This window comes from Ranitomeya variabilis, chromosome 2, assembly GCF_051348905.1.
Source record: "Ranitomeya variabilis isolate aRanVar5 chromosome 2, aRanVar5.hap1, whole genome shotgun sequence".
In the NCBI taxonomy this organism is placed as follows: domain Eukaryota; kingdom Metazoa; phylum Chordata; class Amphibia; order Anura; family Dendrobatidae; genus Ranitomeya; species Ranitomeya variabilis.
The window spans coordinates 774,135,254-774,150,775 of record NC_135233.1 but is presented as its reverse complement, the minus strand read 5'-3'; the positions used below and the strand labels follow the sequence as shown (position 1 = coordinate 774,150,775).

The window sequence follows — 15,522 nt, the reverse complement described above, 5'->3', positions numbered from 1 at the left end:
AAAGGGAATTATCCCTCTTACTAAACCATCAACAGTCACAGATAAACCCAATAAACACATTCTCATATAACCACCAACTACTATCCTCCTAGCCATGCAGCATAAGCTAACTCTGACGATGTGTGTCAGTCAGGACCCAGATTATATAGGGGATAGGAGTGGTTAAACAGTGTTCAGCTAAGAGCCTTAGCTCCCAACATGGCCGAGTAACCCCTGTACTGCCAAAATAAATTTACACCATGTAAAAAGAAGGTGAAGTGCTCCTTTCAATGCAGGAGTAGGCGCAATAGGAAATTGTGGTCTTCTGTCTCCTCTCTGTCGCGGTAACTACGTGACACCATGGCTGCACAGTACGGAGGTGGGGAGGATTCTATCTGTACTGTTGGAACTCGTGATTAAGGGAGAGATTGAGGGCACAGGTGGAAGTCCTAGAGAACATGGAGGAGCCAGAAGCAGTAGAGGAACTGTTAGATACTGAGGTTTGCCCCGCAAACTTTGGGGATTCAAAGACTTGTGGAGCAGCCCCTTGGCTGCCTGCCCTTACAGCCACCAGAGTCACCTAGTGCCCAGTCAGTGAGATATAACGCCCCTGCCCATATTTGCCCATCCTGTTATCTGTGGTGAAATGCACCCTAGCAGAAATAGATTTTTTTCAGGGAATGGGTATGTTGTCTGCGACATGCTGGGGTAGGGCAGGCACATCTTACTTAGAGAAGTAATGACGAATTGGCAACTGGCACTGGGGGACTGCGACAGCTATCAACTTTCTGAAACCGGCTTTTCTTCTATTTATCTACAGTATGTAATATATATACTTATACAGTATGTGTTTGTGCCACTGACATCTATATATCTATCTATCTATCTATCCTATGTGTATATATCTATTATATCTATTGTAACCTGTCATTCTGTGATATAACTGTATGCAGCACATGAATTGCTGGCTTTTCAAATGCAATCCCTATGTAAAAATCGGACAGCACTCGCATGGTCCAAGTGCTGTGCGATTATTTTCTCGCACCTATTGACTTCTATTTCAGTATGCGATCCGATTTTCGATTACAATCGCAGCATGCTGGTTTTTTTTCCAGTCCGATCGTGATCTGATCCGAGCTGGAAAAAAAATTCAGATGAACACACAATGATAGAATAACATTGGTCTGAATGCAATCTGATTTTTAATTTGATTGCATTCGTCCAATTTCATCGCAAGTGAGAATGAGCCCTTAGAATATTTATGCCTCGCTTGAGGTTTTGATGATGCAGCGTGAAAACTACCTGCTGCTTGTCTTCACTACATTGGGTGAAGAAGTTCCATGAGTGAAAGCCCCTTTGAGCTGAATTTTGGGGGCTCATTCCCTTGGGGTCAGTAGCAGACGACATAATGACTATGGGCAAGCTGCTGTGGTTTTACACCTTGCTCCCTCTTTTGCTGTGCTGATCAAGAAGTGTGACCACCTCCTTTTTCTCCAAACTGCACACATCACTGTGAGGCCCTTCGATCCATGTGAGGCCGAGGCCCTGATCATCCGCTGGATCATCTTCCACCCAACTACTTGACCGTTGGCACACAGATGAAAGCCTCCACAGTTGGCACCTGTGTTTCCATTACCACAGGGATGCACTACGGTGGTAGGCTGATCATGTGCACTGGCACTCTCATGTACTCATCCTCCAACAGAATGAGTGATTGGGCATCAGTGCACTCAGTGTCTTCCATTTCTGGGGCAAGGCCAGGTGGAGGGGCCACGGAACAACAGCCAGCATGCTCATCAAACAGCAGAAGCGACTTCTGCATGACTTGGGGCTCAGAATGCTTTGATTATTTGGAAGGGGGTGAGGTGGAAAAATTATGACTGAAATACTCAGGTGCCAACTGAAAGCTTTCTGCAGGAGACTGCGTGGTGGGATCCAGGAAGCCGGGTTCCCTCTGCAGCTTATTCAGCAAGCGCTATAGCTTGCCGAATAAGAGGGAACTTGAACAAATTCGCTCATCTCTAATCACCACCAGCAGCACCACAACCACGTTCGCATCTCCTATTTGCTGCTCTCCTCATGATTTTCCCCCTTTAAAAAAATGTCTTGTAGGCAAGAGGCTGGATTTGGGAACTCTACTCAAGGCTATTATGCCAAAGTGCGACAGATTTTTATGGCACAGAGTACAAGTTTTTTCTGAAAGAGTACAAGCTAATTTACACAAAAGAGCAATAGGATTTTTTGCAACAGAGAACAAGCTTTTTACGCAACAAAGCAATATTCTTTGTTACAGAGAACAAGCTTTTTATTCAACAGAGCAATAGGATTTTTGGCAACAGAGAACAAGCTTCTTATGAAACAGAGCAATATTTTTGTTTGCCAGAGAACAAGGTTTTAATGCTAGAGCAATAGGATCTTTTTGCTTCAGAGTACAAGGTTTATATGGCACAGAGAAATATGACTTTTTGCTTCAGAGTATAAGCGCTATAGGGCATAGAACAATAGGATTGTTTTGCCACAAAGAACAAGGTTTTCATGTAACAGAGCAATAGGATTTTTTGCCACAGTGAACCAGTTTTTATACAACAGAGCAATAGGATTTTATGCCACAGAGAACAAAATTAATATGGCATAGAGAAATAGGATTTTTGGCCAGAGAACAAGCTTTTTATGCCATAGAGCAATCACATTTTTTTGCCAAAGAGAACAAGCTTTATATGGCACAGAGCAACCTGATTTTATGCCACAGAGAGCAAGGCTTATATGGCACAGAGCAACCTGATTTTAAGCCACAGAGAGCAAGATTTATATGGCACTGAACAATAGGATATTTTGCCATTTAACAATGTTTTTACAGAACAAAGCAATAGGATGTTTTTTTTTGCCGGAGAACAAGGTTTTTAAGCAACAGAGCAATAGGATTCGCTGCCACAGTTTACAAGGTTTGCATGGCCTAGAGCAATATGTTTTTTTCCTCAAAGTACAAGGTTTATATGGCACAGAGAAACAGGATTTTATGCCACAGACTACAAGCTTTTTATGCAACAGAGCAATAGGATTTTTTGCAATAGGGTACAAGGTTTATATGGCACAGAACAATAGGATGTTTTGCTTCAAAGTACAATCTTTTTATGGCACATACCAATAGGATTTTTGGCACAGAGAATAATGTTTTTATGGAACAGAGCAATAGAATTTTTTTTTCAAGAGAACAAGGTTTTTATGCAACAGAGCATTAGGATTTTTGCCACAGAAAACAAGGTTTACATTGAATAAAGCAATATGATATTTTTCCTCAGAATACAAGGCTTATATGGCAAAGAGCAATGGATTCTATGCCACAGACTACAAGCTTTTAATGTGGAACGCCCGCTAGGGCTATGGGGTACTCGGTACCGGGTCCGGTACTTAAAGGCATGTGTCACGGCAGCGGCGACAAAGTCTGGGACCCTGGGCCCCAAGTAAAAGAGATGGACCTTAAAGGGGTTTGTGAAATAATACAAGTTTATGACACCACCTGTGGTACTAGGTCAGGGGTGATTGACGCTGCTTAAAGGGGTCCGCTGGGGTGATGTTATGGCAGCTGGGATGTATGGCTTCCCACAGGTGAATGTGGCACCCCTGAAGGTCCAGACGCCACAGGGGTACTGCATCTCAGCCAGAGATGTGTTATCTCAACTCTTTGGTAAGAAGGGAACTTTGTACAGAACTCTAGCTCTTGCACCCAACAGACACCAGTTTAGACGGGGCATCTGGGTGAACCCTTAGGGAGGATGGCCTCATCCCAGTCTAGATATGAAAGGATGTTGGGGAGTGGGTGGAAAAGGTAGGAAAAAGGGGAGGAGCTAATCAGGCAGTGAAGAGTGTGAGAGCAGTTGGTTCTGAGAGACCAAAAGTAGAATGAAGTCTGAGACAGAGGGGAAAGGAAGAGGAGATTGTTGGGAACATGAGCTTAGGCGAAGTTTGTGAGAGAAGTGAAGCTGAGCAGTCGTGGGGGTCTGCAGCTCCTGACAGACTGAGAGAAAAAGTGACAATTGAAATGAAGGAGAAAAATCTCCCAGTAGAAGAGGTTCCAGGAACACGGTAAGTGCAGAGGCCACCCGTGGGATCCGTTTCCAGGCTGACCAGCATCAGTGCAGGGACCAGGCCACAGTAGGGGATCTGGACCCTGAATTAGTGGGAACAATCCAGGCTCCAGGTAAGAATCTGGAGGCTGCTGTGGACTCCTGACTCCCCGCTGTGACACTATCAGGTATTAACACCTTGATGGCCTGGTTACATTTGTGTATAGTCATTATGATGGATTATTTGGGGGATATTGATTTCTGTATGTATGTGGCCATAGGCCTCTAGTACACTTTAATATATTCTACCATGTATATTGTTACAGTGATGTGGTCTTGAGTCCTTTAGCATTTGTACCGCCATATGGTGCTTAACCTGTTACCCTCTGTTGTCCATTCATCTTTTCTGTGTTTTATTCATGCTATTTTGAGTATTTAATAAAGTTATACAATTTTATGGGAATATTTGACTGCAAGTCTGTGATGTCTTGTATTGTGATTGCAGGTGCAATTTGCACCTACTCGCCGAAAAGGTGAACATATAAGGTCCTAGGGACAGAGAGTATGTCGCCCAACAAGACCCGTGTTCACTGGCTTGGGACACTGGGTGGCAAGTGCCGAGACAGGAGAGGTGATAGCCAGTGCAGAAAGAAGGCCAAGAGAGGTATACATATATGTGGAGTTCTGGACAGGTGCCCAACTTGCCGGAGAGTTTTCTGGACTTATTACCAGGAGGACACAGCACCCCAGCTGGGGGCCCGAACTGTAAGTAAAGCTGTGAAAACTGCAACCTGCTATGTCCTTCCATTTCTTTCCGGCATCACCTACTCTGCACCTCTACCTGTCCCTAGCAACATTGACACCTGGACCTGGGGACCCCACTTCACCTGTGGGAAGCGTCACCATTAGGGTTGAGCGACTTTCATTTTTTTAAGATCGAGTAGGGTTTTGGGAAACCCGATTTTGTCCAGAGTCGAGTCGAGTGCAGTCGGCCGATTATCGCTAAAAGTCGGGGATCGACCGAAACACGAAACCCAATGCAAGTCAATGGGGAAGCATAGTCGGCAGTGAGTGGAGGCCAGGAAAACACCTACAGTGCCCATTTTAATGCCAAAAACATCCATTCTTGTTTCTGAAGCTTGCCAATCTTAATTAACTGTATAATAATAGTTGGGCATAGGGAATTGGGGGAAAGTTGTGGGGGGAGTAGGGCTGGCTCAAGTTTTTCGTGGGCCCAGGAAATGCGGACTACGTCACGGCGGTGTTGCAGGGAAAGGTAAGTATTTAAAAGTTGCAAGTGCTGTGATCCTGAGCAAGCAGGGGGGGGCCCACTCGTTCGCATTGCCACTGGCACAGGGCCCCTCAAAGTACGGCGGTGTGTTTGCATGGCGGGGGCGCCTCCCACCAGCAGCGACACTTTTGCGTACTCTGAGGGGCCCTGTGCCAGTGACGTCGCCAACGAGTATGCCCCCCCACCTGATGAAGGAACCTGCACTTTCATCTGCACCTTCCTCTTTGTCCCTGTGTAAGGTGGTATAACATGCGGGAAAGGGAACCTTACTTTCAGCAGGGACAGATTCTGGCTGTGTAGAGTACAAGGGGAATGTAGTGGTCTAGGTCAATGTACCAGCAGACTCATTTAGCAGTGGCTGGGCAATGGGCAGGATGAGGAGGAAACAGATATAGGGCCAAAGAATAAAGTAGACTACATGCAGTTCAAAATTGGTAACAGGACTAAACAGGCGGCATTGCTTTGTTCAGTGGAGTAGCAAACCCAAGAGCAGCAGACACTGTTTCAAGGGCCTAACCACACTAGTAGGCCAAATGCAGTTTAATATCTGATAGTATAGGGCGAAAGCCAGAATGTGGAAGCTCAGCTTTGTTCAGTTGAGGACAACACCAGGGAGGGGCAGACACCTTTAGTAGGCCGGAAAAGCCTATTGCATTTTTTAAAATGGTAATTTGGAGCAGAAGGTTGAAGCTCAGCTTTATTTAGTTGAGGGCAACACCAGGGAGGGGCAGAAGCCGTTAGTAGGCCCTAACCACCATTTTTTTTTTTTAAACCACTTAATGAGAGCCGGAAGGTTGAAGCTCAGCTTTATTTAGTTGAGGACAACACCAGGCAGGGGCACACAGACAGACACCTTTAGTAGGCCGGAAAAGCCTATTGCATTTTTCAAAATGGTAATTTGGAGCAGAAGGTTGAAGCTCAGCTTTATTTAGTTGAGGGCAACACCAGGCAGGGGCACACAGACAGACACCTTTAGTAGGCCGGAAAAGCCTATTGCATTTTTCAAAATGGTAATTTGGAGCAGAAGGTTGAAGCTCAGCTTTATTTAGTTGAGGGCAACACCAGGCAGGGGCACACAGACAGACACCTTTAGTAGGCCGGAAAAGCCTATTGCATTTTTCAAAATGGTAATTTGGAGCAGAAGGTTGAAGCTCAGCTTTATTTAGTTGAGGGCAACACCAGGGAGGGGCAGAAGCCGTTAGTAGGCCCTAACCACCATTTTTTTTTTTTAAAACCACTTAATGAGAGCCGGAAGGTTGAAGCTCAGCTTTATTTAGTTGAGGACAACACCAGGGAGGGGCAGAAGCCGTTAGTAGGCCCTAACCACCATTTTTTTTTTTAAAACCACTTAATGAGAGCCGGAAGGTTGAAGCTCAGCTTTATTTAGTTGAGGACAACACCAGGCAGGGGCACACAGACAGACACCTTTAGTAGGCCGGAAAAGCCTATTGCATTTTTCAAAATGGTAATTTGGAGCAGAAGGTTGAAGCTCAGCTTTATTTAGTTGAGGGCAACACCAGGCAGGGGCACACAGACAGACACCTTTAGTAGGCCGGAAAAGCCTATTGCATTTTTCAAAATGGTAATTTGGAGCAGAAGGTTGAAGCTCAGCTTTATTTAGTTGAGGGCAACACCAGGGAGGGGCAGAAGCCGTTAGTAGGCCCTAACCAAAGTTGAAGGCCAAATGCAGTTTAATTTCTGAAACTATATGCCGAAAGCCAGAAGGTGGAAGCTCCGATTTAGACAGTGGAGGACAATTTGAATTAGGGACTGCAGACAGACTTAGTAGGCTGTCCCCTGTGGACCATGCATCCACCACATTAACCCATTGCGCCGTAATGGACACGTAATCTTCCGTGGCCATGCCTACAGGTCCATGCGTCTGTTGTCAGGTGCACCTTTGTACTCACAGATTGCCAGAGTGCATGGACAATGCGGTCTTCTACATGCTGGTGGAGGGTTGGGATGGCTTTTCTCGCAAAAGAAGTGTCGACTGGTTAGCTTGTAGCGTGGTACAGCGTAGTCCATCATGGCCTTATTAATAGTAAATAAAATATATAACTAGGCTCTATGAACTTTTAAATAGGTTCCAGGGGTACACGGGCAGCATTGGTGTGGTCAGTGGAGGAGTATTGCAAGTAGGGGCTGCAGACAGGCTATCAAAGGCCTAAAATAACAAACAGTAGGCAGTCATGGCAGTTTTACATCGGTTACATGGATACACAGGCAGGCACTCCAGGCAGCATTGTGGTCAGTGGAGGAGTATTGCAAGTAGGGGCCGCAGACAGGCTATCAAAGGCCTAAAATAACAAACAATAGGCTCATTGCAGTTTTACAGCGGTTACATGGATAGACGGGCAGGCAGCTTGGTGGTGAGTGGAGGAGTATTTAAAGTAGGGACCGCAGACAGGCTATCAAAGGCCTAACATAACAAACAATAGGCTCATGGCAGTTTTACAGCGGTTACATGGATACACGGGCAGGCAGCTTGGTGGTCAGTGGAGGAGTATTTAAAGTAGGGACCGCAGACAGGCTTCAAAGGCCTAAAATAACAAACAATAGGCTTATGGCAGTTTTACAGCGGTTACATGGATACACGGGCAGGCAGCTTGGTGGTCAGTGGAGGAGTATTTAAAGTAGGGACCGCAGACAGGCTATCAAAGGCCTAACATAACAAACAATAGGCTCATGGCAGTTTTACAGCGGTTACATGGATAGACGGGCAGGCAGCTTGGTGGTGGTGAGTGGAGGAGTATTTAAAGTAGGGACCGCAGACAGGCTATCAAAGGCCTAACATAACAAACAATAGGCTCATGGCAGTTTTACAGCGGTTACATGGATACACGGGCAGGCAGCTTGGTGGTCAGTGGAGGAGTATTTAAAGTAGGGACCGCAGACAGGCTTCAAAGGCCTAACATAAGAAAATGGGCTGGCTGTAGGCACTTAATAATTGGTTCCAGGGGTACACGGGCAGCAGTGGTCTGGTCAGTGGAGGACTAGTGGAAGGAGGGACCGCAGACAGGCTTCAAAGGCCTAAAATAACAAACAATAGGCTCATGGCAGTTTTACAGCGGTTACATGGATACACGGGCAGGCAGCTTGGTGGTGGTGAGTGGAGGAGCATTTAAAGTAGGGACCGCAGACAGGCTATCAAAGGCCTAAAATAACAAACAATAGGCTTATGGCAGTTTTACAGCGGTTACATGGATACACGGGCAGGCAGCTTGGTGGTCAGTGGAGGAGTATTTAAAGTAGGGACCGCAGACAGGCTATCAAAGGCCTAAAATAACAAACAATAGGCTTATGGCAGTTTTACAGCGGTTACATGGATACACGGGCAGGCAGCTTGGTGGTCAGTGGAGGAGTATTTAAAGTAGGGACCGCAGACAGGCTATCAAAGGCCTAACATAACAAACAATAGGCTCATGGCAGTTTTACAGCGGTTACATGGATACACGGGCAGGCAGCTTGGTGGTGGTGAGTGGAGGAGTATTTAAAGTAGGGACCGCAGACAGGCTATCAAAGGCCTAACATAACAAACAATAGGCTCATGGCAGTTTTACAGCGGTTACATGGATACACGGGCAGGCAGCTTGGTGGTCAGTGGAGGAGTATTTAAAGTAGGGACCGCAGACAGGCTTCAAAGGCCTAACATAAGAAAATGGGCTGGCTGTAGGCACTTTATAATTGGTTCCAGGGGTACACGGGCAGCAGTGGTCTGGTCAGTGGAGGAGTATTTAAAGTAGGGACCGCAGACAGGCTATCAAAGGCCTAAAATAACAAACAATAGGCTTATGGCAGTTTTACAGCGGTTACATGGATACACGGGCAGGCAGCTTGGTGGTGAGTGGAGGAGTATTTAAAGTAGGGACCGCAGACAGGCTATCAAAGGCCTAACATAACAAACAATAGGCTCATGGCAGCTTTACAGCGGTTACATGGATACACAGGCAGCTTGGTGGTGAGTGGAGGAGTAGTGCAAGGAGTGTCTGTCCCAGTACTCCCAAAATATAAATAGATGTTAATGTCTCGCAAAACAACCACAACAAAAAAAAGGTGGCATACTTAGGTACAGGGGTGGGCTCATCTACTGAGTTTCTGACATAGTAATTTGGCAGTAACTATTTAATGGTGCCAATATAGGACACAGACACAGACTACTTTAAGTTGCATCATAGATGTCTACAAATTTGTATTGTCAGTGCCAGACATTGAATGATGTCAGCGAATAGACTAAAGATTGGTGGAGCTGTGCGACATAATTTTGGACGTGGTAGAGCACATTTTGAGCTGGGGTAGGGGGGAACTCTCTTGAGGCCGGCGGGACCGCCCCAGGGCCCCTCATGTTACAACGGTGTGTCTGACGTTGGGTGCGCACCACCACCGCCAGAGACACTACATTGTACTATGAGGGACCCAGTAGCAATGCCGTCAACCAAAAGCGAGCACACCCACCTCTTCAGACAAACAGCAGTCTCACGGGTGCTTGCGCCAAGTCGCGATACCACGGCCCCGTGTGGGGAGTTTTGCCATTTAGGGAGGTGTAAACATGTCGTATGCTGTACAATCAGCTGCAGCAAATTAGACATTAGAAAAGTAATTCACAGGCAAGAGCTTTTCATAGGAAAGCTAGGTGTCGGCCGGGCAAGGTGGGGCAAAAGATTTCGAAATCCAGTTGTGGTTCATTTTAATGAATGTTAGATCGTCAACATTTTGGGTAGCCAGACGAGTCCTTTTTTCGGTTAATATTGAACCTGCAGCACTGAATACTCTTTCTGATAGGACACTTGCTGCCGGGCAAGCAAGCTCCTGCAATGCATATTCTGCCAATTCTGGCCAGGTGTCTAATTTGGAGGCCCAGTAATCAAATGGGAATGACGGTTGAGGGAGAACATCGATAAGGGATGAAAAATAGTTAGTAACCATACTGGACAAATGTTGTCTCCTGTCACTTTCAATTGATGCAGCAGTACCTGTCCTGTCTGCGGTTATAGCAAAATCACTCCACAACCTGGTCAGAAAACCCCTCTGTCCAACGCCACTTCTGATGTGTGCACCCCTAACACTCCTAGTCTGCTGCCCCCTGGAGCTCGTGTGAGAACGATCACGTGCGCTGTGTGCTGGGAATGCCTGAAGCAAACGGTCAACAAGAGTTGATTGTTTGGTTGCTAATATTAGTTCCAAGTTCTCATGTGGCATAATATTTTGCAATTTGCCTTTATAGCGTGGATCAAGGAGGCAGGCCAACCAGTAATCGTCATCGTTCATCATTTTCGTAATGCGTGTGTCCCTTTTTAGGATATGTAAGGCATAATCCGCCATGTGGGCCAAAGTTCCAGTTGTCAAATCTCCGGTTGTGATTGGTTGAGGGGCAGTTGCAGGCAAATCTACGTCACTTGTGTCCCTCAAAAAACCAGAACCCGGCCGTGACACGCAACCAATTTCCTGTGCCCCCGGGAAAGGTTCGGCATTAAAAATATACTCATCCCCATCATCCTCCTCGTCCTCCACCTCCTCTTCGCCCGCTACCTCGTCCTGTACACTGCCCTGACCAGACAATGGCTGACTGTCATCAAGGCTTTCCTCTTCCTCTGGTGCAGACGCCTGCTCCTTTATGTGCGTCAAACTTTGCATCAGCAGACGCATTAGGGGGATGCTCATGCTTATTACGGCGTTGTCTGCACTAACCAGCCGTGTGCATTCCTCAAAACACTGAAGGACTTGACACATGTCTTGTATCTTAGACCACTGCACACCTGACAACTCCATGTCTGCCATCCTACTGCCTGCCCGTGTATCCTCCCACAAATAAATAACAGCACGCCTCTGTTCGCACAGTCTCTGAAGCATGTGCAGTGTTGAGTTCCACCTTGTTGCAACGTCTATGATTAGGCGATGCTGGGGAAGGTTCAAAGACCGCTGATAGGTCTGCATACGGCTGGCGTGTACAGGCGAACGTCGGATATGTGAGCAAAGTGCCCACACTTTGAGGAGCAGGTCGGAGAACCCAGGATAAGTTTTCAATAAGCACTGCACCACCAGGTTTAAGGTGTGAGCCAGGCAAGGAATGTGTTTCAGTTGGGAAAGGGAGATGGCAGCCATGAAATTCCTTCCGTTATCACTCACTACCTTGCCTGCCTCAAGATCTACTGTGCCCAGCCACGACTGTGTTTCTTGTTGCAAGAACTCGGACAGAACTTCCGCGGTGTGTCTGTTGTCGCCCAAGCACTTCATAGCCAATACAGCCTGCTGACGCTTGGCAGTAGCTGGCCCATAATGGGACAACTGGTGTGCAACAGTGTCATCTGCCGATGGAGTGGTTGGCAGACTGCGTTCTGTGGAAGAGCTGTAGCTTCTGCAGGAGGACGAGGAGGAGGAGGAGGAGGGGGTGCGAACGCCTACAGCCAACTGTTTCCTAGACCGTGGGCTAGGCACAACTGTCCCTAAATTGATGTCGCCTGTGGACCCTGCATCCACCACATTCACCCAGTGTGCCGTGATGGACACATAACGTCCCTGGCCATGCCTACTGGTCCATGCATCTGTAGTCAGGTGCACCTTTGTACTCACAGATTGCCTGAGTGCATGGACGATGCGCTGTTTAACATGCTGGTGCAGGGCTGGGATGGCTTTTCTGGAAAAAAAGTGTCGACTGGGTAGCTCGTATCGTGGTTCAGCGTACTCCATCAGGGCTTTGAAAGCTTCGCTTTCAACTAACCGGTAGGGCATCATCTCTAACGAGATTAGTCTAGCTATGTGGGCGTTAAAACCCTGTGTACGCGGATGCGAGGATAAGTACTTCCTTTTTCTAACCAGAGTCTCATGTAGGGTGAGCTGGACTGGAGAGCTGGAGATCGTGGAACTTTCGGGTGTGCCGGTGTACATGGCAGACTGAGAGACGGTTGGAGACGGTATTGTTTCCGCCGGTGCCCTAGATGCAATATTTCCTCCTACAAAACTGGTGATTCCCTGACCCTGACTGCTTTTGGCTGGCAAAGAAACCTGCACAGATACTGCCGGTGGTGCGGAAAATGGTGGCCTTACAGTGACGGAAGGGATGTTGCGTTGCTGACTAGCTTCATTGGCCGAGGGTGCTACAACCTTGAGGGACGTTTGGTAGTTAGTCCAGGCTTGAAAATGCATGGTGGTTAAGTGTCTATGCATGCAACTAGTATTTAGACTTTTCAGATTCTGACCTCTGCTTAAGCTAGTTGAACATTTTTGACAGATGACTTTGCGCTGATCAGTTGGATGTTGTTTAAAAAAATGCCAGACTGCACTCTTCCTAGACTCGGATCCCTTTTCAGGGATTGCAGACTGAGCTTTAACCGGATGGCAACGCTGTGCTCCAACAGGTTTTGGCTTTGACACGCGTTTTGGGCCAGATACGGGCCCGGCAGATGGAACCTGTTGCGATGTTGATGCCTGCTGCGGCCCCTCCTCCACCTCCACTTCTGAACTACTGCCGCCTGCACCCTGTTCCCCCAATGGCTGCCAATCGGGGTCAATAACTGGGTCATCTATTACCTCCTCTTCGAGCTCGTGTGCAACTTCGTCTGTGTCACTGTGTCGGTCGGTGGTATAGCGTTCGTGGCGGGGCAACATAGTCTCATCAGGGTCTGATTGTGGATCTGTACCCTGAGAGGGCAATGTGGTGGTCTGAGTCAAAGGAGCAGCATAGTACTCTGGCTGTGGCTGTGCATCAGTGCACTCCATGTCAGAATATACTTGTAATGGGCATGGCCTGTTAAATGTTTCACTTTCTAAGCCAGGGACGGTATGTGTAAAGAGCTCCATGGAGTGACCCGTTGTGTCGCCTGCTGCATCCTTCTCTCTTGTTGTAGTTTTTGCTGAGGAGGACAAGGAAGCGACTTGTCCCTGACCGTGAACATCCACAAGCGACGCGCTGCTTTTACATTTACCAGTTTCGGAAGAGGAGGCAAAAGAGCTAGAGGCTGAGTCTGCAATGTAAGCCAAAACTTGCTGTTGCTGCTCCGCCTTTAAAAGCGGTTTTCCTACTCCCAGAAAAGAGAGCGTTCGAGGCCTTGTGTAGCCTGACGACGAAACTGGCTCCACAGCTCCAGACTTAGGTGGAATATTTTTATCCCCACGACCACCTGATGCTCCACTACCACTACCATCATTACCAGCTGACAATGAACGCCCACGACGACCTCTTGCACCAGACTTCCTCATTGTTTTAAAATCTTAACCAAAGTAACTTTATTTGTTGCTGTCAAACAACTTACACGGTGAGCTATAACTTCAGTATGATTTCAATATCCCTTAACAGGTTGGTGAGACCACAAGGAAAATCAGGCACAATGTTACACACTCTGTTTTCTGTGGCACAAAATCACAGAGATGACACACACGCAGGACTGTCACTCAAGCACTAATGTCAATATTAATCTCCCACCTAATTTATGTTTTTTTTTTTTTCAGGGAGACTTTAGAAACCAAATAATATAAAAAAAAAAAAAAAAAAAAAGGCTTTCTATGGCCCACAATTAGAGAGAGAGAGGTGGCACACCCAGGAGTCAAGACTGGCACACAAGCTGAAAGGGCAATATTACTCTCCCACTGTTTTTTTATGTTTTTTTTTTTTTCAGGGAGACTTTAGAAACCAAATAATATTTAAAAAAAAAAATAAATAGGCTTTCTATGGCCCACTGAATGAGAGAGGTGGCACACCCAGGAGTCAAGACTGGCACACAAGCTGAAAGGGCAATATTACTCTCCCACTGTTTTTTTATGTATTTTTTGTTTTTTAAGGGAGACTTTAGAAACCCAATAATATTTAAAAAAAAAAAAAATAGGCTTTCTATGGCCCACTGAATGAGAGGGAGAGAGGTGGCACACCCAGGAGTCAAGACTGGCACACAAGCTGAAAGGGCAATATTACTCTCCCACTGTTTTTTTATGTTTTTTTTTTTTTCAGGGAGACTTTAGAAACCAAATAATATTTTTTTAAAAAAATAAATAGGCTTTCTATGGCCCACTGAATGAGAGAGAGAGGTGGCACACCCAGGAGTCAAGACTGGCACACAAGCTGAAAGGGCAATATTACTCTCCCACTGTTTTTTTATGTATTTTTTGTTTTTTAAGGGAGACTTTAGAAACCCAATAATATTTAAAAAAAAAAATAAATAGGCTTTCTATGGCCCACTGAATGAGAGGGAGAGAGGTGGCACACCCAGGAGTCAAGACTGGCACACAAGCTGAAAGGGCAATATTACTCTCCCACTGTTTTTTTAGGTTTTTTTTTTTCAGGGAGACTTTAGAAACCAAATAATATTTTAAAAAAAAAATAAATAGGCTTTCTATGGCCCACTGAATGAGAGAGGTGGCACACCCAGGAGTCAAGACTGGCACACAAGCTGAAAGGGCAATATTACTCTCCCACTGTTTTTTTATGTATTTTTTGTTTTTTAAGGGAGACTTTAGAAACCCAATAATATTTAAAAAAAAAATAAATAGGCTTTCTATGGCCCACTGAATGAGAGGGAGAGAGGTGGCACACCCAGGAGTCAAGACTGGCACACAAGCTGAAAGGGCAATATTACTCTCCCACTGTTTTTTTATGTTTTTTTTTTCAGGGAGACTTTAGAAACCAAATAATATTTAAAAAAAATAAATAAATAGGCTTTCTATGGCCCACTGAATGAGAGAGGTGGCACACCCAGGAGTCAAGACTGGCACACAAGCTGAAAGGGCAATATTACTCTCCCACTGTTTTTTTAGGTTTTTTTTTTTTTTTTCAGGGAGACTTTAGAAACCAAATAATATTAAAAAAACCAAAAAAAAAATAGCCTTTCTATGGCCCACTGAATGAGAGAGAGAGAGGTGGCACACCCAGGAGTCAAGACTGGCACACAAGCTGAAAGGGCAATATTACTCTCCCACTGTTTTTTTAGGTTTTTTTTTTTTTTCAGGGAGACTTTAGAAACCAAATAATATTAAAAAAAAAAAAAAAAAATAGGCTTGCTATAGCCCACTGAATGAGAGATAGCACACACAGCAGTGGCACACAAGCCCTGACTGAGGCCAATATTTTTCTCCCACTGATTGATGTAGTGTTTTTGTGTTGAGGTAGAATTTAGAACACAAATCACGGAAAAAATAAATAGGCTTTCTATGGCCCACTGAATGAGAGGGAGAGAGGTGGCACACCCAGGAGTCAAGACT

General features: G+C 46.0%; 1 long non-coding RNA gene across 1 annotated transcript in view; it reads left to right on the top strand.

Annotated features, from left to right (window-relative positions):
- Nucleotides 1-14,301, top strand: part of LOC143807810 (uncharacterized) — a 224,864-nt gene extending 210,563 nt beyond the window's left edge. The window contains exon 2 of the long non-coding RNA XR_013221808.1: nt 14,229-14,301. This is a non-coding gene — a long non-coding RNA (uncharacterized LOC143807810). The remainder of the gene's footprint in view (nt 1-14,228) is intronic.
- The last annotated feature ends 1,221 nt before the right edge of the window (nt 14,302-15,522 follow it).